Here is a 17,509-nt window from a genome sequence, read left to right on the forward strand (position 1 = left end):
TGCTTCTTGAGCGGAGGAGTCCGGGGGAGGCGTTTCGCTCTCCATCATCTCCGGAAGAAGATCCCCCGAAGACGAGCTCTGCTGAGAAGGGCAAAGATCCGAACTGCAAGATAAATACTTCGGTTATTTTCCTTAGAGGTAAGGTAATATATCTTCACTATTAAAGTACTTTTTAATTACTTACAGCTCATTAGAGGGTTGATCCCCGCGCGGACTCTGTGCGGCAAGAGCACTCTCCAAGGCAGGACCCTCTGGTGGAGATTTCTTCTCCCGCTTGGAAACCTTGGTTTCCAGATCTTCAGAGGTAATCCTCTTTCTCCCTCGGGGTGAGAGAATGTCCGATTCCTCCCCTCGGTTATCCTCCCTCACGGAGGCGCTCGTTCCCTCGGTCAGAATAGGTAGCGATGCAGGTCCGCTTTCGCCCTCATTAATCGCCCCTTTGTCTTCCTTTGAGGGCTCCGGGCAAGGTGCTAGCTCGAGCATCTTTTCTAGTACTGGATTTTCCAAACCCTCAGGAAGGGAGGCCGAACACCGAATCATCTTCGCCTTTGTTATCCAGTCCTGGTCAAAGAGCGACTTCTTAGAATGACGTCGTGGTAAATAAAAGACGGTGTGTTCGGCTAAAGGATTACTTACTTGGTCGGCGGTATAGTTGCAGCTCAGGCCCACGTCCTCGGTAGTATCCGGACACTCTATTTGGGGTCCGAAGAATGATTTGTACAACTCCTTGTGCGTTAGGCTGAGGAAATTCTGAATAGTACGCGGCCCTTCTGGGTTGAACTCCCACATGCGGAGGGGCCGGCGTTTGCAAGGCTGGACTCGACGAACCAGCATGACTTGCGCCACCATAATCGAACTGAAATCTCCTTCGAAGAGATTTTGGATGCGGCTTTGCAGTATAGGCACATCCTTGGCAGGACCCCAGCTCAGCCCTTTGCTAATCCATGACATCAGTTGTGGTGGAAGGCCTGAGCGGAAAGCGGGGGCAGCCACCCACTTGGCACTTCTGGGAGCTATGATGTAAAACCACTCCTGTTGCCATAATCCGGACACCTCTGGAAAGGAACCTTTGGGCCACGGAGCTCCTACTATCTTGCTTATTAATGCGCCTCTGCACGCTGCATACTGCCCCTCGACCATCTTCGGCTTCACGTCAAAGGTCTTGAGCCATAGGCCGAAGTGAGGGGTAATGCGGAGGAAGGCCACACACACGACAATGAATGTCGAGATGTGGAGAAAGGAGTCCGGGGCTAGATCGTGGAAATCTAGCCCGTAATAAAACATCAACCCCCTAACGAAGGGATCCAGAGTGAGGCTTAGTCCTCGGAAGAAGTGGGAGATGAACACGACGTCTTCGTTGGGTTCAGGAGTAGGGACGACCTGCCCTCGGGCGGGCAGCCGATGCGAAACCTCGGCGGTCAGGTATCTGGCCTCCCTCAACTTCTTGATGTCTTCTTCCGTAACGGAGGAGGGCATCCATCGGCCTTGAAGGCTAGATCCAGACATGATTGAAGGTCCGGAGCACCTGACCTGGGCTTTGGGTGTTAGAACTCGAGGCGGGGGAAGGATTCGATTGAGCACGAGAGGGAAAAAAGTAAAAGCCATGTCCCTATATAAAGAGGGTGAATATCAAGCGTCCTCCCCATAGCCGTTTGGGACTTGCCTATAATCTAGGAGTCCTAGACACGGTTGGGTTACCCACGCCCGTATTGATGAGAATCCCATAATAAGGGGACACGATCTCTGCATCGACGAGACGTGTCAAAAAACTGCCTTGCGTTATGTGCGGGGCTAGTTAAAGGAAACGGTTCGAATAATCACCGGGCCACGGCTTAATGTCATGTTGCCAAAACAAGTCACAAAATTAGATTTGTGAAAATATTATTCTCTCTACGGTGGTATGTGGAAATTATTTTGCAGGGTCGGACACTATCCTCATATTCAAATTCTTCCGTGGTATATTCGGAGGAGGAACCCGCCTTGCAATGCCGAAGACAATACTGCGCGCCGGACTCATCGTCATTGAAGCCTGGTTCAGGGGCTACTGTGGGAGTCCTGGATTAGGGGGTCTCCGGAAAGCCGAACTATATCCATTGGCTGAACAGTTAGACTATGAAGATACAAGATTGAAGACTTCATCTCGTGTCCGGATGGACTCTACTTGGCGTGGAAGGCAAGCTAGGCAATACGGATATGGATATCTCCTCCTTTGTAACCGACCTTGTGTAACCCTAACCCATTCCAGTGTCTATATACACCAGAGGGTTTTAGTCCGTAGAACACAACAACTACAACATACAATCATAGCATAGGCTAGCTTCTAGGGTTTAGCCTCTCTGATCTCGTGGTAGATCTACTCTTGTACTACCCATATCATCAATATTAATCAAGCAGGACATAGGGTTTTACCTTCATCAAGAGGGCCCGAACCTGGGTAAAACATTGTGTCCCCTGCCTCCTGTTACCATCCGCCTTAGACGCACAGTTCGGGACCCCCTACCCGAGATCCGCCGGTTTTCACACCGACACCAAGCATTTCAATCATACACACAATATGCTCGATATGTGTAAATACAACATGGCATCACAACAAAACTCTATGACTCAAAGTATTTATTCATTAGGCTCCGAGGAGCGAGATATTACAAACATGGGTCTCATGACCCAACATACAGAGCATACAAGCAACAAGCACATGCGGAAGCTTAACTTGTCTGAGTACAGAAAACTATAAATGAAGAAGGCTGAGAAGCCTGACTATCTACAAGACCCCCCCAAGGGTACAAGATCATAGCTGAGGTAACGAGCTAAACGCCGAAGTCCATGCAGAACTACTAGTGAGACTGAAGTCTCTCTGCAAAAACATAAATTAAGAAAACGTGAGTACAAATGTACCCAGCAAGACTTACATCAGAACAAGCTACATATGCATCAGTATCAAGAAAGGGGTGGTGGAGTTTAACTGCAGCAAGCCAGCTTTGACTCGGTGGCTATCCTGAACTATGACTACAAGTAACTCTTTTGAGGTGGCGCACACGAGTCCACATATTCACCATATCAATACACCACTATGGATCCGCTCCCGTCTCCCTACGAGAATGCTATCCATAGCACTCATGCTTATCTTGCGCATTTTAGAGTATCCACTTTCACTTGTCTATGAACTATGCAAGGGGTCCAAGTTTCCATATCTGAGGAATCCAGCTATTCGAATAGATAATGATAACCCTACAGGGGTGTACTTCTTCACCCACACTCTCGCCACTTACCACCATGTACACGTCGTGTATCTCGGCAACCTTCAAGCGGAAGCCTGGCGAGGGAGTCGGCCACGACCTAACTAACCACACAAGTCTCTCATCCAGGTTTATCGCCTATTTGGTTTCCATCCGCAAGGAGATCCGGCCGGGGTGTCGCTCACGGCCCCAAACGATGTGTTGAGGGTTCCCAAGCCCACCATCCGGGTGCCACTTGGTACAACGTGCCACTGTGCCTAGTCTGTCCCAAGCCCACCTGTACCGGGTGCCACTTGGTAGGCTACTAACACTACCTACAAACACCAGAAACTAGTTGCAACTCCTGGACAAAGATCGAGTTGATTAATAAGCCGAGAGGGGCCGAGTTACCGGAACCCAATGTGTGGTAGTAATTGTTCATGGATCACAAACACAGAACTTAGTTCCTGAGAACGGCTGCAATGAGACAACCCACCATGTACTCCTACATGGCCCCTCACCGCTACCATTACCAAATCGTGTTCACACACTTAGCTCTCAACGGTAGGACATGTTCACCATGTTCCAATTTATTCCCGATGAATCAGACCCGACTCAACTCTAAGCAGTAGCAGGCATGACAACAAGCGTGAATGAGTAGGCACATCAGGGCTCAAACAATTCCTACTCATGCTAGTGGGTTTCATCTATTTACTGTGGCAATGACAGGTCATGCAGAGGAAAGGGGTTCAACTACCGCAGCATGTAACAGTTGAATCGTTGTTGTCCTAATGCAGTAAAAGAGAGCAGGAGCGAGAGAGTGGATTGTATCAGAATGAACAAGGGGGTTTTGCTTGCCTGGCACTTCTGAAGATATTATAACTCTTCATCGGTGTCATCGAACTCGTCGCCGGGATACGCCTACCGAGAGGGGGCAAGCACTGGCAATAGAGAAGAACACAATCAATGCATATGCGACAATATGATGCATGATCATGACATGGCAATATGCTGTGATTTGAGCTAATGCATCTAGTTATGATTTAAATGAAGTTGGTTTGAATACATGATTCAAATTCCAACTCCATATATGATTATTTAAATGCCCTTTATTTGTTTTGTCAAAAACAGAGGACAAACATTGTTCAAACATGCATTAAAATGGTACAGATGGATTCAGATAATTTTTCATATATAAATCTTTTCATTTGGAGTTACGGTTGAATTTCTATGATTTTTAGAAGTTTTGGGCATTTTCTGAAAATAATAAATCATTTAAGATTTATTTAAATTCCAGAAAGTAATTATTGCGTCAGCATGACCTCACGGTGATGTCAGCAGGTCAACGGCTCGGTCCAGGTCAAACCTGACGTGTGGGGCCCGTTGGTCAGTCACACAGTTAGTTAATTAACTAATTCAGGTTAGTTTAAGTGCTAAGCTAGGTTAGTTAGCCGGTCGGGCCCCACATGTCAGTGAGTGAGGGGGTTAATTAGCAGGGTCATCAGCGGCTAATGGCGTGCCACGTCACCAGCCACCGGAGTTGGACTCCGACGACCTCACGGTGCGGCGGTGGCTCGCCGGAATCGCGCTGTGGGCGTCGGTTGGACGTGCCGAGGGCACCGGGCGATAGCCCTTGCTCTCCCGCATCCAGAGGAGTAGGTGGGTGGCCACGGGGCGGCCGGAGCTCGCCGGAAACGAGCCGGGGCGGCACCGGCGTTCGGGTGAGTGTGGGATTGGTGATGCGGTGCGCACACGAACGCAGCGAGGCGCTAGGGGGTCTCTACGCGTGATGGTGAGCATGTTGGGCGCACGCCCAGGACCAAATGGTCACCGGAGCATCACCGGCGACGAGCGCAGGTGGCGGCGCGTGCGGGTGAACGCGGTGCAGCAGCTACGGCGTGCGAGAGAGGGAGCGGAGAAGGGGAGCAGGGGCAGGAGCTCACTGCGGTTGCGACGAGGCGAACGGCGAGCTCGGGGAGGGGCTGGAGCAAGCGGGGCGGCGATGGCGATCTCAGCAGATCAAGGTTGAAGAAGACGGTGTGGTCGGCATTCAAGGGCGTCTGGCGGGGCGTGGCTCGGTGAGGGGGTCGAGGACGACGTTGCGGACCTTCTGGGCGCGTCGGTGAGGCGTGGGGTGGCCGGTGGTCGCGGCAACGACGGGCGGCGGCGACGGATGCGCTCGAGCGTGAGAGGGAGAAAGAGCAGAAGAGGGAAGAGCGTCCAGAGGGGGAGGGGAACGAACAAGGGGGTCGAGGCGGTGCCGAGGAGAGGACGCGAGGCGTCGCGGTGGCCAGGCGACGCAGGCAGGCAGCCTGGTGGCGCGGCGCCCGCGCGCGCGCCGTGCGCTGTCCCTCCTCTGCCTACTGGCAGAGGTTAGGGATGACTGGCACCGAGCCAGGTGGGCTGGGCCAGCACAGGTGAGGCCCAGGTAAGGTTTCCCTCTTTGTCTTATTTCTATTTTTGTTCTGTTTTTCTATTTGTGCAAATTTGTTTAAATTTGATTTTCAAACCAAATCACTTTTAAAAATTCTGAAAATAGTTATGGGCACTAAATGAATTATTCCAGAGGCCCTCAACTAATTCCAAAATTGTTGGAGCATTTAACAATATTTATAGTATTTAAATGCCCCAATTCTAACACAATATGAGTTAATTCAAAAATCGAGAATGGCCTAGAAATATGTGCATCATTTGTGGAAGAGGTTCTAAACCAATTCAAAAATGATGGGCATTTATGAAGGGCATTTTGGGTTCATTGAAAATATTTTTATTTTGATCCTAGTTGCATTCCATTTGGTGCTAGGGTTTGGACATCCCCATTTCTGGTTTAAGAAAATTTAAACATGATGCAACAACCAAGACTAGACCACAACAAGACTGAAGCTAGGGCTGTGACAGCAGTCGTGGGCGTCCCACTTGCCGGAGCACTGCTGCACCACCAGGTTCGAGTCGCCGTAGCGCAGGATTTGCCAGATGTCAAGTTCCTTGGCAAGCCGGAGGCTGTGCACAAGGGCTTCGTATTCGGCGACATTGTTGGAGGCGGCGAAGTGGATCTGCAGTGTGTACTTGACCGGTTGCCCTTTGTGAGGACAGCATGATGTCGGCCTCTAGGCCGAGTCTCATCTTCGAGCCGTCGAAGTGCATGCGCCAATGCGTCAAGTCCAGTGGCGGCGGCAGGTACTGAGTCTCAGTCCAGTAGACGAGGAAGTCGGCCAAAGCTTGGGACTTGATCGTGGTGCGGGGCTCGTAGAGGATGGTTTGGCCGGCTAGCTCGAGCGCCCACTTGGCGACCCGGCCAGAGGCATCACGGCACCCGATGATTTCACCGAGAGGGGCCGTGCTGACCACGGTGATGACATGCTCTTGGAAGTACTGCTTCAGCTTCTTGGCAGTGAAGTACACACCGTAACACACCTTCTGGTAGTGCGGGTAGTTCTGCTTCGAGGCGGAGAGCACCTCGCTCAGATAGTAGACGGGGCGTTGGAAGGCTTGGACCTTGTCCTTCTCTGGTCGCTCGACCACCATCACCGTGCTGACCGACCGCGAGGTTGCGGCGATATAGAGCAACGGCAGCTCCTTCTCGGCTGGTGCGGCCAGGACTGGTGCGGTGGAGAGCATGCGCTTGAGATCCCGGAAAGCCTCATTCGTCTAGTCGTTCCATTCGAACGGCGTCGTCTTCTTCATCAGCTGATATAGGGGCAAGGCCCTCTCGCCCAGCCGGCTGAGAAACCGGCTGACTCAGGCCAAGCAGTCGGTGAACTTCTGGACATCGTGCAGCCGGGCCAGCTTGCGCATGCGTTCGATGGCCTTGATTTTCTCCAGGTTCACCTCAATGCTGCACTCCGAGACGAGGAAGCCGAGTAGCTTTTCGGCCGGGACGCCAAAAACGCATTTTCCGGGTTGAGCTTGATCTTGTACCCGCGCAAGTTGGTGAAGGTCTCCTTCGGGTAGTCAAGGAGCATGAGGTGCTGCTTGATCTTCACCATGATGTCGTCCACGTAGACGTGGATATTACGGGTGAGCTGCGGCAACAGGCACTTCTGCATGCAGCGTTGGAAGGTGGCGCCGGCGTTCTTCAAGCCGACCGACATGGTGATGTAGCAATACGCCCCAAAGGGCGTGAGGGCGTCGGCCGGGTCCAGCTTGATCTGATGATAGCCGGAGTAAGCATCCGGGAAGGACAGGATCTCACACTCGTTAGTGGAGTCGATGACTTGGTCGATCTGTGGGAGGGCGAACGGGTCTTTGGGGCAGGCCTTGTTCAGGCTGGTGTAGTCGATACACATGCTCCAGGTCTTATTCTTCTTCTGGACGAGGACTGGGTTGGCCAGCCACTCGGGGCGAAACACTTCCATGATGAAGTCGGCCGCCAAAAGCTTGGCGACCTCTTCACCAATGGTCCTTCTCTTCTCTTCGGAAAAACATCGCAGGGGTTGACAGACGGGCTTGGCGTCCTTGCAACCGTGGAGTTTGTGCTTGGTGTACTTCCTCGGGATACACGGCATGTCTGAGGGAGTCCTAGATTAGGGGGTGTTCGGATAGCCGAACTATACCTTCAAGTCGGACTCCTGGACTATGAAGATACAAGATTGAAGACTTTGTCCCGTGTCCGGAAGGGACTTTCCTTGGCGTGGAAGGCAAGCTTGGCGATACGGATGTTCAGATCTCCTACCATTGTAACCGACTCTATGTAATCCTAACCCTATCCGGTGTCTATATAAACCGGAGGGTTTTAGTCCGTAGGACAACATAGACATCAACAATCATACCATAGGCTAGCTTCTAGGGTTTAGCCTCTCTGATCCCGTGGTAGATCAACTCTTGTAATACCCATACCATCAATATTAATCAAGCAGGACGTAGGGTTTTACCTCCATCGAGAGGGCCCGAACCTGGGTAAAACTTCGTGTCCCCTGCCTCGTGTTACCTTCCGGCCTAGACGCACAGTTTGGGACCCCCTACCCAAGATCCGCCGGTTTTGACACCGACATTGGTGCTTTCATTGAGAGTTCCTCTGTGCCATCGCCGCCAGGCCCGATGGCTCCTACGATCATCAATGGCGATGCGGTCCAGGGTGAGACCTTCCTCCCCGGACAGATCTTCGTCTTTGGCGGCTTTGCACTGCGGGCTGATTCACCTGGCCATCTAGAGCAGATCGAAAGCTACACCCCTGGCCATCACGTCAGATTCGGAAGTTTAAACTACACGGCCGACATCCGCGAGGACTAGATCTTCGACGGATTCGAACCACTGCCGAGCGCGCCGCACTGTCATGATGAGCATGATCTAGCTCTGCCACCGAACAGTGCCCTGGAGGCCGCACCTGCATCGGCTCTGGCCCCTGGTTCGGAGCCGACCGCGCCGATCGAGGATGGGCGGTTGGACGCCGCCTCGGGGGCTGCGATCCCAACGGTGGTTGAGCCGAACACCAGCCCCGTACTCTGCAAGACTCGTGACTCCATGGAGCCGAATTCTTCTCCGGACTCTGAACCCTCCATGCCCCTGCCAAGCGAATCCGATTGGGCCCCGATCATGGAGTTCACGGCCGCGGACGTCTTTCAGCACTCACCTTTCGGCGATATCCTGAAATCACTGAAGTCTCTCTCTTTGTCGGGAGAGCCCTGGCCGAACTACGGTCAGCGAGGTTGGGGCACAGACGATGAAGAATTTCAAAACCCACCCACCACCCACTTTGTAGCCACTGTCGAAAACTTAACCGACATGCTCGACTTCGACTCCGAAGACATCGACGGTATGGACGCCGATGAAGGAGATGATGAAGAACCAGCGCCTACTAGGCCCTGGAAAGCCACCTCGTCATATGACATATACATGGTGGACACCCCAAAAGAGGGAGAGGGCGATGGAACAGCGGAGGATGACCCCTCCAAGAAACAGCAAAAGCGCCGGCGTCAGCAGCGCCGCTCAAAATCCCGCCAACACAAAAACGGCGATTCCAGCACGGGAGATAATAATACCCCGGAAAGCGCCGAAGGACATCCGCCCAAGCAAGATTTAGCACAGGAGGATGGAGAAACCAGCCCTCATGAGAGAGCGGCCGACAGAGAGGTCGAGGACGATAATTGTATGCCTCCCTCCAAAGACGAGGCAAGCCTCGACGACGACGAATTCGCCGTGCCGGAGGATCCCGTCGAACAAGAGCGTTTTCAACGTAGGCTTATGGCCACAGCAAGAAGCCTCAAGAAAAAATAGCAGCAGCTTAAAGCTGATCAAGATCGGCTAGTCGGTAGATGGACTGAAGTCCTCGCGGCCGAAGAGCATAAACCCGAACGCCCCTCCAAGTGCTACCCGAAGCGCAGGTTGCTACCCCGATTAGAGGAGGAAGCACTCGACGCAGCCGACAGGCCACCTCGTGGCCGTGACAGAGAGGCCTCATGGCCCTCCACCCAAGCCGCACCCCGTACCAAGGCACGAGAATATGCACGGGACTTACAAGACATGTTGGAGGACAAGGCAAGGCAAACAAGATCGATCTACGGATCGCATAGGCACCCCACGGCTCAAGACGATAATCGTCACGCCGGCCACAAATTCGGCAGGGCCGAACACAGTAGACAAAGCTCATTGGAGCTACGTCATGATATCGCTCGGTACAGAGGCGCCGCACACCCATTGTGCTTCACAGACGAAATAATGGATCATCAAATCCCCGAGGGTTTCAAACCCGTAAACATCGAATCATATGACGGCTCAACAGATCCCGCGGTATGGATCGAGGATTATCTCCTTCATATCCACATGGCCCACGGCGATGATTTCCATGCCATCAAATACCTCCCACTCAAGCTTAAAGGACCAGCCCGGCAGTGGCTTAACAGCCTGCCAACAGGGTCAATCAGCTGTTGGGAGGACCTGGAAGCCGCATTCCTCGACAATTTCCAGGGCACCTATGTGCGACCCCCAGAAGCTGACGACCTAAGCCACGTAATTTAGCAGCCAGACGAATCGGCCAGGCAATTCTGGACACGGTTCCTAACAAAGAAAAATCAAATACTCGACTGTTCGGACGCAGAGGCCTTAGCAGCCTTCAAGCATAATATCCGTGACGAGTGGCTTGCCCGGCACCAAGGATAGGAGAAGCCGAAATCTATGGCAGCACTCACGGCACTCATGACCCGCTTTTGCGCGGGAGAGGATAGCTGGCTTTCTCGTAGCAACAATATGACCAAGAACCCTGGTAGTTCGGACATCAGGGACGTTAGTGGCAGGTCGCGTCACAACCAACAGAAGCGCCGCATCAACGGCGACAATGCTAAGGATACGGTAGTTAATGACGGATTCAGAGGCTCTAAATCCGGTCAGCGGAAAAATCATTCAAAAGGAATCCTAGGGGCCTGTCTAGCTTGGACCGAATACTCGACCGCTTGTGCCAAATACACGGCACCCCCGAAAAGCCAGCCAATCACACCAACAGGGATTGCTGGGTGTTCAAGCAGGCAGGCAGATTAAGCGCTGACAATGAAGACAAGGGGTTGCATAGCGACGATGACGAGGAGCCCCGGCCGCCGAACAACAATGGACAGAAGGGTTTTCCCCCACAAGTGCGGACGGTGAACATGATATACGCCACCCGCGTCCCCAAAAGGGAGCGGAAGCGCGCGTTAAGGGACGTATACGTGGTAGAGCCAGTCGCCCCAAAGTTCAACCCATGGTCCTCCTGCCCGATCACCTTTGATCGAAGAGACCATCCCACTAGCATCCGTCATGGTGGATTCGCCGCATTGGTTCTCGACCCAATTATTGACGGATTTCATCTCACTAGAGTCCTTATGGACGGCGGCAGTAGCCTGAACCTGCTTTACCAGGATACAGTGCGGAAAATGGGCATAGATCCCTCGAGGATTAAGCCCACCAAAAAGACCTTTAAAGGCGTAATACCAGGTGTAGAGGCCAGCTGCACAGGCTCAGTCACACTTGAAGTGGTCTTCGGATCTCCGGATAATTTCCGAAGTGAGGAGTTAATCTTCGACATAGTCCCGTTCCACAGTGGCTCCCGTGCACTGCTCGGGCGAACCGCATTTGCCAAGTTCAATGCGGTCCCGCACTATGCATACCTTAAGCTCAAGATACCAGGCCCTCGAGGAGTAATTATAGTCAATGGAAACACCAAACGCTCCCTCCGAACAGAGGAGCACACGGCGGCCCTTGCAGCGGAAGTACAAAGCAGCCTCTCCAGGCAGTTCTCCAGTCCGGCCATTAAACGTCCGGACACAGTCAAGCGCGCCCGGAGTAACCTACAACAAGACAACCTGGCACGTTCCGAGCAGGCGTAGCAATGCGGCCCCAACCCCAACCCCCGCAAAAAGGCGACGCCAGTACTTCGCGTACATAACTACGCCCTAGAAATACCATGGGCATAGGGGGAGGGGCACCATCACGGCATGCCCAAAACACGGCTTAAACCGCACCAGGGGCTGCCGACCTTTTTTATACTTTTCTCTTACTTCCAAGGCTCTACTCTTCGGAAGGCTTGTTGGCAGTTCAATTGCCGCACAAACGATGCAGGGACCAGGGAAGCAGACAAGCCATGCCGCATTACGAAAATCCCAGGTGGTCTCTATCACGAGCAGTATACCTGTTTCGCATACTATCCCGCAGCTTGCCCCTGAAGCAAACATGTTAAATAGTCCAACTTTTCATTTATCGCATCACTTGTATCGTTCTGCTTTGATCGCAGCTATTTTAGTGAACAATGCATAGCTTTTGTCCATTTTTTGCATTATCCTTTTTTTAATATATATATATATGTTCCTTAATGACATGTTGCACCCGTACACTTTGGTACGGCCAAAATACTCTAGGGGCTTCAGTACCCCTCAACATGGTGTGAGAAGTCCGAACACTTTAACAAGTGCGGCACCCCGAACTTATAGCATTATATGCATCGGCTCCGAATCATGTCTTGGGTCAATAGTTGGGTTTGCCCGGCTCCTATGTTTTGGTGCCTTACGTTCCGCTATATCGGCTAAGGTAGCACTAGGAGAACCACTGCGATTGTGCCCCAGTTGAGCTGGGCCGAGCACCTCAGTGGAGAAAGCTAAAACTGACTGTCATGATGAAGCGAGAGTTGGTCGTTGTTCGAGAGGTTTTTTCGAGTCCCTAAAGACTTATGCCGCTTCGGGCGAGGAGCCGGCTCTGTCCGTCCAAGGCGTGGATAGCGCCCCGAAATCGTTCTTCCGAATACTAGGGGCTTCGCCGAAATTTAAAATTATAGAATTCTATGGCTAAGTGAGAGTGTTCATGCATTATAGTCTGATTGCCTCGTTCGTTAGGTTGAGCGCCTCCCTCGAAGGACCCAAATATGGGAAAAAGAGCGCCCAGGTTTATCCCCGAACACCCCAGCACTAGCGGCATGGGGGCAGAAGCCGACGACTCGCCATCTCTCAGTATTGATAAACAGCCGCACAGAAGGTAATATTTTAAATTCAAGCAGCATTGCATAGCGCATATGAACAAGTTTTCAGCGCATAGGATAACACGAGCGGGTTTCACTCAAAAAATACATCCTTGGTACATTCATCCGCAACAAGACGGGCACCCTTCAGAGCATCCTTATAATAATTCTTGGGATTGCGATGCTCTTTTCCTGGAGGTGGCCCGTTCTTCACAAGCTTCTCCGCATCCAGCTTGCCCCAGTGCACCTTAGCACGAGCAAGGTCCCTACGGGCACCTTCAATGCAGATGGGGCGCTTGATGTCTTCAAGCCTCGGACAAGCCTCCACCAGCCGCCGCACCAGCCCGAAATAGCTCCCAGGCGGAGCCTCTCCAGGCCACAGCCGAACTAGGAGGCCTTTCATGGCCTGTTCGGCCGCCTTGTGGAGCTCGACCAGTTGCTTCAGCTGGTCGCTCAGGGGCACGTGGTGTATGGCCTCAGCGTACTGAGACCAGAACACCTTCTCCATCGAGCTGCCCTCCTCGGCTCGATAGAATGCGGCGGCATCAGATACACTCGAGGGAAGATCTGCGAACGCTCCTGGAGAGCTCCGGATTCGGGTAAGTAACAGGTAACTCACGTTTATGTGTTTGCTTTGCATAAAGAATGCCTTACCCGTCGCAATCTTCTTCACCTCATCCAACTCCTGGAGGGTCTTCTGGGACTCGGCCTTGGCAGACTTGGCATTTTCTATAGCTGCTGCGAGCTCGGTCGCTCGTGTCTTCGAGTCAAGCTCCAAACTCTCATGTTTCTTCATGAGAACTTGGAGCTCTTCCCGCACCTTGCCAACCTCAGCCTCATACCTCTCCCGCTCGGTGCACTCCACGGCCGTACTCTTCTCGGCCTCGAGCAGTGCTTGCTTAAGGGTCGCCACCTCAGACGTGGCCCCTGCAATAGCCATGTCAATCCTGTCATTTTTTGCAATTGCACCTTTTTTATATACATATTCAAACAAGGTATTTCTTACCTTCCTTCTCCTCGAGCTGCTTCTTGGCACGCCCGAGCTCTTGCTCGGCCTTCTCGAGACTCTGCTTCAGCACGTCCACTTCCGCAGTCAGTGCGGCGGACGCTAGCAGAGAAGCCTGCATACGCATATTGACTCCTTTTGTTAGTCTCCTGTGAATTCTTTGATCCTCTATTCGGCTTTTCTTCCCGAACGCCCAACAGAGCATCAGGGGCTACTGTCTATGCGGTAACATTATTTGAACATTCTTTACTTACCTCAAAGCCTGTTAAAAGGCTTGTACAAGCTTCAGCCAGTCCGCTTTTGGTGGACTGAACCTTCTGGATCACTGCACTCATAATAGTGCGCTGCCCCTCGTCGATGGAGGCACCTTGGAGCGCCTCCAACATATTGTCCGGCGCCTCCGGTTGGGCGGAGGTCACCAGCATGGTAGGCTTGTTCCTCTTTGAAGGAGGTCGCCCGCCGGACTCTGGAACCCTTGAAGATTCTGGAGCTGTGTCCGGCCTTAAGGCGGACTTGGAGCCCTGGGGGGTTTCATCCCCTTTACTCCTAGAGTCCGGGAGGTCGCCTTGCGGCGCCCCCAGGACCACCTCCTCCCGGCTTGGAACCTGTTGGGACAACACTTTGGTGTCGTCCGCAGGGCGGGGGGATGAAGCCGTCGGAAGCGAGTTCACCTCCGACGAGTCCAGCGAGCCGCTCGATGATGCGTCAAGCCGGTCTTTGGGTGGGCTGCACAAACATATTCGACATAAGGAAAAGCTGTGCGAAAAACGAATACTATGAATTACCCCGGTATCCGGACACTTACGATTTCACCAGGGGCTTGGCCCTGGGCTGCCACTCCTCTTCGTCGTTGTCGGCGTCGGTGGAGCAGTCCAGAGGAAGGGTTTTCCCCTTCTTGGACCCTCCGGCCTCCTCGGGGAGGGCGGCCTTCCTTTTCTTCTCTCCACCCGCTGGAGGGGGAAAGGTCCCTTCTTCTTCCTCCTCGTCTTCACGAGAGGAAGGCACTTCAGGACCGTCGGGTGACGAATCCAACAGCTCCTGACGTCGGGCACTCTTTCGAGTCCCCGTGGCCCTTTTCGTGGCCTTCTTCTCCGGCACCACATAGGGCGCCGGAACCAGCAGCTTTGCCAAGCGAGCGTCCGCTGGGCCTTCGGGCAGAGGAGCCGGACAGTTGATCTGTCCGGACGTCGCCACCCAATCCTATCAAAGATAAGGGAACTCAGATCCCGCATAGAGTCAAACCATGAAAAACTGATACCCTGTAAAAGGACAAAAATGGCTTACCGCATGAGCGTGATGCTGAGTACTGAATTCGCGATCCTCGGCGGCGGATGCGGGAGCCTCGGCGCCCTTGAAAAGCACCCTCCAGGCATCTTCGTATGTCGTGTCAAAGAGCCTGTTTAGAGTTTGATGCTGCGCCGGGTCGAACTCCCACAGGTTGAAGGCCCGTCGTTGACACGGGAGGATCAGGCGGACGAGCATAACCTGGACTATGTTGACAAGCTTGAGCTTCTTGTCCACCAGGGTTTGGATGCATGTTTGGTGTTCGGTCAGCTCTCCTTTTTTACCCCATGACAGGCCGGTCTCCTTCCAGGAGGTGAGCCACATAGGGGGTCCGGACCGAAACTCGGGGGCTGCGACCCATTCGGGGTCGCACGGCTCGGTGATGTAAAACCATCCCGATTGCCACCCCTTCAGGGTCTCCACAAAGGAGCCCTCGAGCCACAGGACATTGGCCATCTTGCCAACCATGGCACCGCCGCACTCCGCCTGGCTGTCGCGCACCACCTTTGGCTTGACGTTGAAGGTCTTTAGCCATAAGCCAAAATGAGGGCGGATGTGGAGGAAAGCCTCGCACACGACGATAAACGCCGAGATGTGGAGGACGAAGTTCGGGGCCATATCATGGAAATCCAGGCTGTAGTAGAACATGAGCCCCCGGACAAATGGATGCAGAGGGAAGCCCAGTCCGCGGAGGAAATGGGGGAGAAATACCACCCTCTCATGGGGCCTAGGAGTGGGGATGAGCTTCCCTTCTCGGGGAGTCGGTGCGCGATGTCGCTGGCCAGATATCCGGCCTTCCTCAACTTTTTGATGTGTCCCTCCATGACGGAGGAGACCATCCACTTGCCTCCCGCTCCGGACATGACTGGAGCGGGTTGAGGTGGTAGTGCGGACTTGGGCACTGGAGCTCGAGTGCGCAAGAATGGATAGGCAGAGGAGGAAGAAGGCGTGGGTAAAAAGGTGGATCCTTATCCCCTTATATGGGTGGACGCGATTATGTGTCCCCACCAGCCTGGTAAAACTTGCTTATCTCCAAGCGCCGTAATCAAAGGCGCGGTTGGGTTACCCACGCCCGTATTGATGAGAATCCCGAAATGAGGGGACATGATCTCTGCTTTGACAAGACGTGCCAAGGAAACCGCTCGCATAACACGCTAAGGTGGGATAATGAAACGATTGGGATAAAGGCTTGGCCGTGGCGTGTCGCACCACGGAATACTTCGGCATATTAGATTTGTGTTAATATTATTATTCTCTCTATGGCAATATGTGGAAATTTATTTTGCAGAGCCGGACACTATCTTTGTGTTCAAGATCTTCTATGAAGTATTTGGAGGAGGAACCCGCCTTGCAATGCCGAAGACAATTTGCACGCCGGACTCGTCGTCATTGAAGCCTGGTTCAGGGGCTACTGAGGGAGTCCTGGATTAGGGGGTGTTCGGATAGCCGAACTATACCTTCAAGCCGGACTCCTGGACTATGAAGATACAAGATTGAAGACTTTGTCCCGTGTCTGGAAGGGACTTTCCTTGCCGTGGAAGGCAAGCTTGGCGATACAGATGTTCAGATCTCCTACCATTGTAACCGACTCTATGTAACCCTAATCCTATCCTGTGTCTATATAAACCGTAGGGTTTTAGTCCGTAGGACAACATACACATCAACAATCATACCATAGGCTAGCTTCTAGGGTTTAGCCTCTCTGATCTCGTGGTAGATCAACTCTTGTAATACCCATACCATCAATATTAATCAAGCAGGACGTAGGGTTTTACCTCCATCGAGAGGGCCCGAACCTGGGTAAAACTTTGTGTCCCCTGCCTCCTCTTACCATCCGGCCTAGACGCACAGTTCGGGACCCCCTACCCGAGATCCGCCGGTTTTGACACCGACAATGTCCTTTGGGGTCCATGCGAAAATATCCCGATTCTCACGGAAAAAGTCGACAAGCTCGCCTTCCTATTTGTTGTCGAGGCGGGTGCCCACGACAATGTATTTACTGCAGCTGGGGTCTTCCGGGTTCAGCTTCACTTTCCTGGTCTCCTTGGAGGTGTTGAACGAGGCCTCGTCGGACGGGTCCTTGGCCGGGACGGGTGCGGCCGACGCTCCTCGGCTACGACCAGCGACTCGGCCAGCTTGGCGCTGTCCCGGGCACACTCTATGGACTTGCGGTAGTCGCCGGTGATGGTGATGAGGCCCTTCGGACCCGGCAACTTCATCTTCAGGTACGTGTAGTGGGGAACCGCCATGAATTTGGCGAGCGTGGGCCAGCCCAGCAGCGCATGATACGCGATGGACAGGTCCACCACCTTGAACCAAATCGGCTCGTGTCGGAACTGGCTGTTGTCGCCAAACAGGACGTTGAGCCGCATCCGGCCAATCGGGGAGCAGGACAGGCCGGGAACAATGTCGTTGAAGACCATTAGGGTCAGCTTCAGGTCCTTGGCCTCGAGGCCGAGCTTGGACATGGTGTCGCGGTAGAGGATGTTGATGCTGCTGCCGTCGTGGATGAGAACCCGGGAAAATTTGCACGTGCGCCGAGGCGCGACGATGGTGGGGTTGAGGACAAGGGCGTAACCACCCGGGTTC

The sequence above is a fragment of the Triticum dicoccoides genome, chromosome 1A (genome assembly GCF_002162155.2).
Source record: "Triticum dicoccoides isolate Atlit2015 ecotype Zavitan chromosome 1A, WEW_v2.0, whole genome shotgun sequence".
Taxonomy (NCBI): domain Eukaryota; kingdom Viridiplantae; phylum Streptophyta; class Magnoliopsida; order Poales; family Poaceae; genus Triticum; species Triticum dicoccoides.